At 44.7% G+C, this 13,338-nt stretch overlaps 1 pseudogene across 1 annotated transcript; it reads right to left on the bottom strand.

Moving 5' to 3' along the window:
• Positions 1 to 10,888: 10,888 nt before the first annotated feature.
• On the bottom strand, positions 10,889 to 12,587 carry LOC308530108 (Na(+)/citrate cotransporter-like; annotated as a pseudogene). Its single transcript has one exon. The product of its transcript is annotated as a Na(+)/citrate cotransporter-like (transcript).
• Between the last annotated feature and the right edge of the window lie 751 nt (positions 12,588 to 13,338).

Below are 13,338 nucleotides of genomic sequence, written 5' to 3'. Positions count from 1 at the left end.
GTCAGGCGCACGACCCATTCTGGCCCAATCATTGTCTTTCTAGAACTGTCTTGACCAGAAGTGGCAGGCGTGGCCAAAGAAGGGCATCTGTGGGGCTGTGTCCCCTCCAGATGATGGGCCTGGGAGAACAAGCCAACAAGAGAACGGAAATGAGAAACAGCCACACAGAGACCTGGCTGCTGCTTCCAGCCGGCCTAGTGCCTGCCTTTGGTGCTTTGCTCACACACCCAGACGAATTACCGCATCGTTTAAAGCAGTTTCAGGGCTTTTCTGTTATTTCACCCAGGATTCTGACTCCCATAAGTGCCTGTTGGGCATAGAATCTTGCACAGATCGGGGCACTGGAAATGGAGACTCTTCTCCATTATTCTCACTCATTGATGGAGTCAGAAAGGAGTTGGACACCACTTCTCGCTAGTGCAGAGGTGATTCTGCTCCCAGGAAACTTTTGGCAATGTCTGGACATTTTTGGTTGTTACAACTGAGAAGGAGGGCATGAGTGGAGAGAGACCCCGGATGCTGCTGAATCCTGCCCCCAAATTAGGAACGCCACGGTCAATAAACAGTGATGGAGAAGAAAAGACAGTGGAAGGCAGGGGAGCTGTGCTGTCACAGTGATGCCCTCCGCCCTTGTGCGACCCTGGGCAATGCAGTTCACCGTTTTGGGCAGAAGCGTTACCTGCCTTTCACAAAGAGGCTGACGTAAGTGATATGCAGCTCCCAGGCTTACTGTATTTCAGTATCATTCGCCAAAATGTGGTTAGTTTTTTCCTGCCTGGTCCCCTTTTTTCTATCAATAGATTCTCCTTTATGAATTTTTGCTCCCTATAGTTTTTCTATAAAATCAATGCTAAATGAACCAAATTTGCAATATTCAACGTTATCTCTAAGGACTCTACATAAAACAATATCCAAGAGCTTTAAACTTGGAGTGACATTTAAGGACAGAAGTCAGGTAGAAAGGTAAGTTTTGGTTTGCTGTGAGATGAATTCTCTGAATCTGCATTTCTGAAGTCCAGTGGCAGGTAAAGTCCCACAGCCAGGAGGACTTAATAAAAAACATCTCCTTGTTTCTGTGAACTACAGAATATTTCCCCCTTCCCTGATGATGAACTTCCCATGAAATCTCTTTCATTTGTGATTTACATATTCCTGGTGACACCTTTACCGGCCAAGTCCACTAATGGTGAGACCACTGACAGATTCTACTGCTGGGGACGGTGAGCTGGCTGCGTGCCGAAAGGTCTTATTCAATCACACCAGTGGGAGACCTTGAGCAGCCTCAGTGCAGTTGGCATTCATGTACATTTGAAAAAGAGACATAATCATCATACGATTAAAATACATGATAAAATAGATCAATAAAAATATATTTAAAAAAGAATATTTATGGGGAAAAATTGCTGAGAATGTTAATCATAAAGAAAATCAAACTCAGAGCAAAAGTTTTGGCCTTTCTTTACGATGGTAAAGGGCAACCATGAATATGAGGTTTGAGTTGTTCTGTGGGACCAGTAGATGAGCTTCTTTAAAAAATACTCCCTTTTCAATTTCAGAAAATAGCATTTTAGATGGAGGAAACTATTACCGATTACCTTGGGAGGAGGCAAATCCTCCCATGGTTCAAGTAATTAGAGGTTACCCAATCATCAGCGAATAATTCAAAAATTTTCTAAGACTTTGAACGTTATAATTTCCTTTCAACATTGACATTGGCTAAAGTTTTATTTTTAACCTTTTACTTTCGTAATGGTTGTATTTAGTTAATTTTGTAATTGAAAAAATATATTTTGTGTGTAATATTGTGGACTAAGATACAGTTGTAAGAAATAACAAACACTCCATGCACATTTTTTCTTTATTTTATTATTTTCCCCATCACCATTTACCCCTCCTACCTCCAGCCCACCCCCTTCCCCCAAGATCACCACATTGTTGTTCATGTCCGTGAGTTCTTTCTCCTTTTTTCTTCTTTGCTCAATACTCTCACTCCCACACCCTACGAGAGAGAGAGAGAGAGAGAGAGAGAGAGAGAGACTTGTTCCTCTTATTTATGCATTCATTGGTTGATTCTTGTCTGTGCTCTGACTGGGGATCAAACCCACAACCTGAAACTTTGGTGGAGACGATGCTCCAACATGAGTCTTTGGAATTAAAAATAAATTTTAATAATTGCATTTATCCTGGAAGTAATAAGTGAATATTATTAATTATAATATTTATAGTTAAAGGCAACATTTTTTAGTATCTATTATGTTCTAGGACTGTGCTAGATAAATTATATACATTAGATGCAACTTCAAAATAAGACTACAATGGACACATTTAAAAAATTATTTATTTATCTATTTATTCTAAATGTATTGATGTGACATTGGTTAATAGGATTGTAATAGGTTTCAAGTGTACATTTCTATGGTACAAGGTCAAAGGAGGCAATTTTAAATCTCTTCTGATGACGTTAGGTCATCAGAAGTTAACTACATGCACTTATTAGACTAGTCCATGAGAGTGGTCCAAAAGTTATTAGTAATTTCCATATTACCATTACTGTAAGCAACCCTCAGTTCCCTTTTCCTCCTACTCTTAATGACTTCTCCATCCACGGTGACTCAGCAGGAGCAGCACAAGAGTTGGGGGATGGAGAGTGGCTCAGGGTACACAAGTGTAATGATCATAATTGTAATATTTTTATTATGCTATCATTTATTGAATTTGTGTATGCCCTTCCTTGCTATAGTATTAACATTTTCACAAGTGCAACCATGAAATCAGTTGACATTTATTCTTAATTTACATAAAATAATGGTATTGTTAGAGAGGGACTACACATGATGTTTAACAAACATTTATTTTCACCTGGCTCCCCATTCTTTACAAATGAAAGCATAAATCCCAGAGTCATATGACAAGGGGAAAGAAAGGAGCTGAAAATTCACCTCGACATCCACTCTCTCTGTATTGTGTTCGCAATGCCTGTCTCTGCTGCTCTCCCAGGGGGGAGGGTCGGTCCCTAAAAGGCACACGATGGGGCATGCTGTCCGTGGCACTGCTTCGGGTGAACACAGTCAGCCATGCAGCCATTCCAGAGCGCACTGCGCCATTTCCTGGTGGCCTGAACTTTGCAAAATGAGCTATTGTTATTGTCTCCAGTTTTCACTTGGGGGAAACAGACACCACGTAACCCCTTTGTACGCATTTAATCCTTCCCAAACCCTATCTATGATTGTCTCCAGTTTTCATTGGGGGAAACTGAGCCTGAAGGGGTATAAGTAGTCTAATAAGTGTTAATAGTTAATAAGTGTCGAGGCCTAATTTAGATGAAAGGTTGATACCGACACCTGCACTCTAGTTACTGTACAGCACGCCTCTTCCATGGACACTGGTGGCATCTTCCCACTCACCTGGCGGAGTTAGTGGTCCTTCCAGCAGCCGATGCCTAGGGAGCTGTGCCCCCCTGTGGAGAAACCCCCGAGAATGTAGTTTACAACCGGAGCAAAATCTCTATACGTCAGGAGAGTGGCAGGGAAATGAGACACGCGTTTATTTCCCTCCCTTTTCCAATCTTTTATTCTGGTCTTAAAATGGTTTGGTTGTAACTAATAAATGTTATTGGGTGAATAAATGTTCTCCAATATACTGTTTTTGACATAAATAATGTGATGTCCTAACAATACAGGAACTGCCTTAAATAAAACGTGTGAATGCTGGGTCTTCCTTGTAATAATTTGAAAAATATCAATAATATTGTCAGTTTAACAACAGAACATGCTGTCTGCCCTTTGCATCTTCCTGGCTGTATTAGAAAAGGAGAAATGGCCTTTCATACATAAAAAGTGCACTTCACATCACCATGGCCTTAGGAGTTGTTTTAGGAACCCTACATTTAAATTTAGAACTGAGCAAGTGAAGGTCTGTCCTGAAGGTGGTGTGGTTTAGTGGGTCAGAGTAATGGCTTTAAAAGTAGAATAGTTTAATTAGAATCTCAGCTGAGAGAGTTTGGACAATGCTTACCTTCTCTGAACCTGTTTTTCTATGTGTAGAGTGGAGATCATTACACCTGCCTCAGAACGTTGCTGTGAGGATTAAATGAGATAATGAATGCCTATAAAGTTATTAACCAACCTAAATTTCATGGAGGTATAAGCAGAAAAGAACTTTACTTTTTTATTCTCCAAACACAATTTTCAATTCTTTTCTTCTTTTTAAAAAATTGATTTTTTATTATAGAGAGGAAAGGGGAGAGAGTGAGAGACAAATAGATAGATAAATAGATAACTAGAGAGATATCAGTGTATGAGAGAAATATCGATAGGCTGCCTCCTGTATGCTCCCAGACCGGGGATCCAACCTGCAACCTGAGGATGTGCCCTGACCGGGAATGGAACCCACCACCTTGTGGTGTGCAGGACGATGCTCCAACCAACTGAGCCACAACAGCCAGGGCATTACTCTCCCCCTCCTCCTCCTCGTCCTCCTCATCCTTCTTTTTAAAATATACATTTTTAGAGATGAAGGGAGAGGGAGAGAGAGATAGAAACATCAATGATGAGAGAGAATCATTGATTGGCTGTCTTTTGCATGCCCCACACTGGGGATCAAAACTGCAACCCAGGCTTGTGCCCTGACTGGGAATCTAACTGTGACCTCCTGGTTCATAGGTTGATGCTCAACCATTTAGCCACACCAGCCAGACCAAGCAATCTATCTTTTTAAAAAAAAATACATTTTATTGATATTTTACAAAGAGGAAGGGAGAAGGATAGAGAGTTAGAAGCATCGATGAGAGAGAAACATCGATTAGCTGCCTCCTGCACACCTCCTATTGGGGATGTTCCCACAACCAAGGTACATGCCCTTGCCTGAATCAAACCTGGGACCTTTCAGTCTGTAGGCCAACGCTCTGTCCACTGAGCCAAACTGGTTAGGGCAAGCAATCTATCTTAACTCTAGTCTGTTGCCTATATGGCCTGCACAGGTGATGGGGGTGAGAGTCAAAGGACCAGATGGACCATCTGTCGGGAGCACTTGCTCCTGAATCTGCACATGCTCCTGAACCCTGCTGGCTGCACAATTGTTGGGAGTAAGTTTTTCATTGACCTTGCTCGCTGCAGTAATTGTGGAGCGCTCACTCCTTGAATCCTGCTCTACTACGCCAACTATTGGGTCTGAGTCCCTCTGCCAGGAACTGGACCGCCTTGGACGCCAGGCATTAGAAGACAGAGAGGACATGAAAAGTTGTAGGGGATAAGACCGTCTTTATTGCAGCTTAAGTAGCCATTGCTATTAAGGAGCCATGATTAGACAAAGCAGTTCTTGCTAACACAGTAGCAAACACAGGAGCCATCCTAGCAAACACAGCCAGCACCGGCTGGTTAGTAATACATCTTTCCTTCAGAGCAGCCCCCAACATAGGAGCTATTCAGGAGTCAGCCACAGGCTGGTCAGTGGCAGCTTACACACAACTTCAAAGAAGCTCAAACAAAAGAGGATTTATGCCCAATAGTGACCTTAATATTTGGGCTACAGTAAGGCATGCCTGTGCAGTGTATAGCGTGAAACTGCTGTGTCCTTGCACCTGCTTATGCAACTTGGCCTTGAACATCCAGCATACACTGGCTGATTAGGGTTCCCACACCATCTTTTTTGAATAAGGGGTTTATTATTCAAATTATTGCTTTTTGGCACTTAGTTTATATTCAGAAGCCACAGAATACATTCTGCTTATTATTCTTTTAAATTTAAATAAATTTGTAAATACTCAATAAATGGTAGTTGCTATTTAATTATAGATTTAGTTTCTAGAATTTTTGAAAAGCCATCACAACATACTGTCTGTTTTAATAATATAACTCATCATGTTTGATGAAAAGATGACGTGTCTAAGAATCCAGAGACCTGGGTCATTGTGGTCTCAGCCCCGCGACCTGTTTCTTTTTATTTCACTGCCCAAGGCTTTGAATTCACAGCCATCAAACAGGATAATAAAGTTATTTTACATATTTCATAGAGTTGTTATAAGTCTGAAATGGAGGGTAACATGCAAAAATATATTTTGGAGTAAAATAATAAAATATCAGGTAATCTATCTATAATAATAAAAGTGTAATATGCAAATCGACTGAACGACTGAACAGCAGAATGACCGTCCGGGCAACCACACTATGACATACACTGGCACCAGGCCAGCCAAGGAGGGTGCAATACAGTTGGTCGGGGAACCCTGCCATTGCCTCACAATCGCCCCAAAGAGGGAGGCCCAGGCCACCCTCTGTGTGGCGATTGATCACAGAGCCCTGGCTGGGTGAATGGAGCCCATGATTGATCGCCTCAAAGAGGAAGGCTCAGGCTACCAGGCCGGCAGCTGTGTGTGGGTGGGCGGGGCCTCCTTCTATGCGGTGATCTATCACGGAGCCCTTGCTAGGTGGTTGGGGCCTCCCTCTGTGTGGTGATTGATTGCAGAGCCCTGTGATCGATCGCCCCAACGAAAGAGGCCCAGGCCACCGGCCAATGATGCTGTGGTGGGTGTGTGGGGCTGGCCAGTGATCGCCCCATAGAGGGAGGCCCAGGCCAGCCAAGCGATTGCACCCCATGCCTGTAGCCCACAGAGGGAGGCAACCATTGGTGGGGGTGGGGGAGGCAGCGCTGCACAGATGGGGGAAGGAAATCCTAGATAGGCCCTGATTGCCAGCCAAGCCTAGGGACTCTACCCAAGAGGCCCCAGATTGCGAGAGGGCGCAGGCCAGGCTGAGGGACACCTCTTCGTGCACAAATTTCATGCACTGGGCCTCTAATATATATATATAAAAGCCTAAGCGACTGAATGACTGGATGACCAAACAACCGGTTGACCGATTGCTATGACGTGCACTGACCACTAGGGGAGAGACGGTCAAAGCACAGGATCGGGATCCCTCCTGTCTGAATCGGGCCTGCAGGGACTGGGCTGAAACTGGCTATCTGACATCCCCCGAGGGGTCCCAGATTGCGAGAGGGTCAAAGGACCCCACTGGTGCACAAATCTGTGCACCAGGCCTCTAGTAGTTAATAAAACAACTCACTTTAGATCCTCACACCAATCCAACAAGCTTCTGGGGCTGAGACCTGACTCATTTTAGGCAAACAGATGCCATGTGAAATGATGACAAAGTGATAAACATATGTAAATATTTCATATGGAAGTGAAATATGTAAAAATACAAAACACAGTTCCAAGACTGGGAAAGCTGGGCTATGCACAGTAACAGCCAAAAAAGATGCAGGTGTTGGAGTGGGTCACAAGCCAAAAACAAGCCCTCTGCTGTTATTTAAAAGTTTACTAGAAATTATTAATAGCCATGGACTGTGCTATCCTATTTTCATTTTTTTAAATTTATTTTTTGTTAATCCTCACCCAAGGATAGTTTTTCTATTAATTTTTAGAGAGTGGAAGGGAAGGAGAGTAGAAAGGGGGTGAGAGAGAGAGAGAGAGGGAGATTGGTTGCTGCTTGCATGAACCCTGACTGGGGCCAGGAACCAAACCTGCACCCAGGTATGCACCCTTTACTAGGAATCAAACCTGAGTCCCTTTGGTGCATGCACTAACACTCTAACCACTGAGCACACTGGATAGGGCCATGTATAATTTTGCCATTTGTCTCAGACTTCATGATGTTTCATGCTGTTAATTGGGCAAGTGTATATAGAATAGGGGAGAATGGGCTGTGTTCACATTCCTACTCCTGGTGACATTGGACTCACTACCTACCTCTCAAGGTTCTTTGTTGGTCAAATTGGCATGATTATATATATCTGCTCACAGGATGGTTACAGATGACATGGCATTCTGTATGTGAAAGTATTTTCAAAAAGCATAGTTTTGCTCTAACTAGTACTCAGTGGTTAGAGCATCAGCCCATGGATTGAAGGGTTGCAGGCTCGATTCTGATCAAGGGCATGTACCTTGGTTGGAGGCTGGATCCCTAGCCCCGGTTGGGGTGCATTGTGTCTCTCTCACATGTTTCTCTCTCTCTGTCTCTCTCCCTCCCTTCCACTCCCTCTAAAAATCAAAGGAAAAGAAATATCCTCAGGTGAGGATTAACAAGCAAACAAAACAAGCATAGTTATGCTGTAGCGGTATAAAGTAGTATTACACGTGATAAATAAGGATGGAAAAGTCTATAAGTGCAAAAGCCTGAAGAAGAGGAAGTCAGAAGGTGTCCCATTTTATCACAGCACCGTGTACTCCCCCAAAGAAGAAGTGTCTCTAAATTTCAGAGAGAGAAAGAGAGAGAGGGAGGGAGAGAGAGAGAATATGTAATCCTCTTACATATTCATCACACAGCTTTAACATTACATTATCATCATTCTGGAAAGACCATTCTTTTAATAACATACTCTTGTTAATTTTAAAAATTTTATTTGGAAAAAACTTCAAGTAAGAATAGAATAGATAGAATAATGTAATATGAACAGGATAATTTCAAGTAAGAATAAGTATAGTGTGAAGAAGTTGCAAAGACCCTTTATCCACATTCACCTGTCAATATTTTGCTCCTTTTTCTGGTCATTGGCACATGTACTCTTAATCCTGAAACATTTTAGCAGAGTTCATACCTACCAGGGCCATTTTACAAAAAATATTTTGCTGTGTATTTCCTAAGAATAAAGACATGCTCTTTTATAAACGTAATACAGTTATCACTTTCATAATTTATATCGCTATAATTTTATTCTACGTCCAGTATTTCAGCTGACCCAGCGGTGCCTTGTAGTCTGTCTTCCTCCATCACTAGACCCAGACTAGAGGCAGAGCATCGAGTGGTCTCTCCTCTTTGCCTCCTTTGACATGAAGCACTTCCACAGACTTTCTTTGTTTCTTACAATGTCGACAATTTAAAAAAATTACATTCCTCCTCCAGGCCATTTGTTTCGATGGATTGTTCCTCATTTGGACTTTGAAAGACCATTTCCTCATGATTACATTCAGGCTCACATTCTTGGCCAGACACTGAACAGGTGATGGTGCCTCAGGTGTCATGTTTGGGGGCAGAACACCTGTCTGCCCCTACTGGGGGTGTTGTCTGATTTCTCTACTGTGTAATCAATATTTTTTCACTTGCAGCACTACCCAACCTGTGGGAGACACTTGAAGAGCACTCACAATTCTGCTGCTCATCAAGTTGACCCCCAGAACCCAGCATTCATTCACAATCTTGCCTGACAGAATATTATTACAATAATTGCAACGTGCTGATTTTTTTGACCCAGTACTCCTTCCATATTTATTCAGTAGCACATGGCATTCTGCTGTAAGCAAGAACATTCTATTTTCCCCAATATATTTATTTGTCTGTTTATTATCAATATGGAATAAAGAATTCCACCCCATTGCCCCTGCCCAAATCGCTTCTAATTGCTATAGTTGCTATAGTTAATTATTTTGGTGCTGAAATTGTCCCAGGCTGGCTAGTTGGAGTATCTTTAAGCTGCCTTCTATGTCCTTACACATGCCCCCATCAGTTGTTTGAGCACTTAATTTAGAGCATGGCAAGATGTCCTAGGCGCATCTTGTGCCCATTCAGCCAAGCCCTGGAATCAGCCATTGCTCCGAGGAGCCTGGCTCCCTCTAGTGGGCAATGGCATTAGATCCTCGCTCTAGGCACGAGGAGTTCTCATTGCTGGAGAGTGTGGCCTTTGGCCCTTTCAGTGCTCAGAGCTAGGAAGTATATGCATGCACACAGATTCATTCTATAGTATACATTATATTTCTTATACATTATATATAATATACATTGCCTTTAGTATGCACTTATATGCATATAAGGTAAAACAGGCACACACATAATATCTTTGAAATTATGAATTCACACCAATATCTCCAATTTCCAAACCATCCCTACAGGGTTCTTTCTTGTCTTTCCCCACTTCATGCTTTTATTTTTATTTATTTAAATGATTTTTATTTCTTAAAGTATTACAAAGAGTATTACATATGTCTCCTTGTTTCCCCCCCTTGACATTCCCCCAGCCTCCCCTACCCCCCAGTGTCTTGTGTCCACTGGTTATGCTTATATGCATGCATACAAGTCCTTCAGTTGATCTCTTACCCCCCTCCCCCCCCACTGAACCCTCCCCAGGCTTCCCACTGTAGTTTGACAGTCTGTTCAATGCTGCTCTGCCTCTGCAACTATTTTTGTTCATCAGTTTATATTGGTCTTTATTATCCGTTTCAACCTCACCAGGGCCGTCCCAACCTCACCGGGGCCGTTTTGGCCTCACCAGGGCCATCCTGACCTCACTGGTGCCGTCTCAACCTCACTGGGGCCGTCCCAACCTCACCGGGGCCATTTCAACCTCACTGGGGCTGTCCCGACCTCACTGGGGCCGTTTCCACCTCACCGGGGCCGTCTCAACCTCACCGGGGCACGTCATGCTTTTATGTACCTTCTTCCTGATTGAGAAACCTGGCTCCCAAATGTATTCACTTGCCCAGTCTTACAATACATCTAAAACTGCTTACAATTGCTTTGCTCATTCATTACAAAAAGCAAGCCTTCTGAAAAACAGTTGAGAATTTGTTTGAAATTCTTGCCCTCGTCTCACCCTACCCCATTCTGCCCCAAACTGAATGTGTATCATCAATTACTTGGATTAGTTTCTTTCTCTTATCTTTCCTTCTTCCCCTCCCTCCCTTCTTCCCTGCCTCCTTCTCTCCCTTCTTTATTTCCTCCCTTCTTGTTCTCTTTCTGTTTCACTTAAGATTGGTTATAGTATTTATCTGAAATACAATTAAACGAATGTGGCTCAGTTTTAGTCCCCCTGTATTTCCACACATATGTATATGTCTTGCCGGAAGCTTCGGGAGTCCTCAGGAAGGCGGGGCTGTGTTATGCTCTTGAGGCTCTTCCTAAGTCTCAATATGAGTCACATTAGCCCAGTCAGGAAAATTGTCCAGGTCAAACATGACCCGTCCCCAGGTGTTGATCGCCAGAAACACACATAAGACTCCAATTATCTTCACCATTATTCCTGTTTTCACCATGTCAGAAACCTTGAGGTCCGTTGGCAAACACGATGGCGTTAGGTGGGGTGGCCACAGGCAACATGAAGGCAAAGGACGCACTCAGGGTGCAGGGGAGCATGACGTACAGCGGGTTGAGGCCAATGGAACGGGACATGGAGGCAAAGATGGGCAGGAACAGGGTGGTGGTGGCCACGTTGCTTGCACACTCAGTGAACACAGCGATGAGCAAGGACAAGACCAAGGAGATGGCTGCTGGGGGCAGAACGTGCAAGGGCTCCATCTGCTTCCCCATCCATTCAGACAGCCCCGAGGCCTCGCATCCTTTCGCCAGAGCGAATCCGCCCCCCAGCAGCACAATGCCCCAGGGAACTTTCTCCTGGGTCACCTTCCAAACCAGCAGTGCAGGCGGATACAACGGAGTCTTTCTTTCTCCCTCAGTCTGGCTGCAGAAGTTGAACTTGGGCTTCTGCGAAGGCACAATGAATAGTAATATGGCCACGAAGATGGCCACCGTGGCATCGGTGACATATTTTGTCTCGCCCTCCATCCAGGCGACTGACATCCAGCCAGGCATGAAGCCTGGGTCCCGGGAGAACCACAGGGTGACCAGCAGGAGGAAACAGGGCAGGACGTTGCCCTTGGCGAAGGAGAAGGGTCCCAGCTTCCTGTATTCCTCCTGCAACAGCTTTCTCACTACTCTTTTCCTCCAGACTGCAGCCCCAAACCTTTTTAAAATTGAATCCCATAAAAATACACTGGAGCCAAAACCCGGAGAGCAGCAGCATGATCAGCATGTTGGGGAAGGCAAATCCAAACCAGGAGACGAAGTTCACGGTGTCTTTGCTCTCAGGAAACAGCTCGTGCATCTGGCCCAAGAGCACCACGTTGGGTCCTGTCCCGGTCAGGGTGGCAGTGCCTCTGATGCTGGCCGCGTAGCACACGCACAGTGTCATGGCCTTGCAAATGTTCTTCCTGTCACAATTCTTTGTGGTCTCATTGCAGGGCCTTCAAAAATCACTTGGCTCCCTGGCAGCTCACCAGTCTTGCCAATGTCCACCAGCTCCAGTTCGCCCAGGCCGGCCTCGCTGGCTGTGGTGGTGGCCTGCATCTGCTGCAGCACGGCCTCCACTATGGGCACCATCATGGCTGTGGCGGCTGCGTTGCTGATTCACATGGAGAGGAAGGCGGTGGCGCCCATGAAGCCCAGCATCAGCTGTGCAGGCTTGGTCCCCACCCAGAGGAGTGTGCGCAGGGTGATTCTCTTGTGCAGGTTCCAGCGGTCCACGGCCACTGTCACGAGGAGGCCTCCCAGGAACAGCATGCTAATGTCCTTCATGTACTGGACACACACCTGATTGGAGTCCAGAACTTTGAGGAGTGGGAAAGGCAAGGCAGGCAAGAGGGCAGTGACAGCCAGAGGGATGACTTCCATGCACCAGTAAGTGACCATGACGATGATGACGTAGGCACACCTGGCAAACTTGGTGGGCACCAGAATGATGAGTGGCAGCAGCAGTATCGGGGTGAAGAACAAGATCACAAAGGACTTGAACTTGGAGACATACCTCAGTGCTGAAGCCATCATGCTCTGCTTGAGGTTTAACCACAGCGTGCTCCTTAGTGTTGGGGTCCAACCCCAGCAGGTCCAGGGGTTCCCAAAGGTGTGGACGGAGTCGGCGAAGAAGGAAGGTCACGGAGACAGCGTTCAGTTGATCAGCAGCTTAGCCAGGTTCTCTAGCCAGGATCTCCAGCCAAGTTCTGTGTTATATTGTCTTGTTACATCTGTATTTATACCAGTTGATTTTAATCCTATCAATTTCTATTCCAAAGGTTAAGGCGTTTCTTATCTCCATTCCAGGGAGTAGAGATTATGTAGCTTAAGCATGATTGTTTGTAGTTAAAGTGATTAACTACCCGCCTGGCACTTAGTTAAGGGGTTTTATTCCCTCCCTAACTTCAGGGAAAAATCCCTACCTGGGGGAAACAACCTTTCTCAGAGAGGTGACCTTGGTTAAAACACATAGCGCCAAGAAGGGGAGCAAACATATTAAGAACAGTATGCCATATACGGCAGGTCCCTTGAAACATATGCTGTGCAGATGTTTCTTCCCTGCAGCGACTGTGTCAAGCAGCAATGATGGACCAGCTTCCAGCAATGTCTGTCTGTCTGTATAAGATTAAAGTCTTCAGAAAGTTGAACTGGCCCTAGCCGGTTTGGCTCAGTGAGTAGAGTGTCGGCCTGTGGACTAAAGACTCCCAGGTTCGATTCCGGCCAAGGACACATGCCCGGGTTGCGGGCTTGATCACTTCCCCAGTAGGGGGCGTGCAGGAGG

This window comes from Myotis nattereri (assembly GCF_964212035.1).
Source record: "Myotis nattereri genome assembly, chromosome: 14".
Taxonomy (NCBI): Eukaryota; Metazoa; Chordata; class Mammalia; order Chiroptera; family Vespertilionidae; genus Myotis; species Myotis nattereri.
The sequence above is the reverse complement of the archived record's forward strand: the minus strand, read 5'-3'. Positions and strand labels throughout refer to the sequence as shown.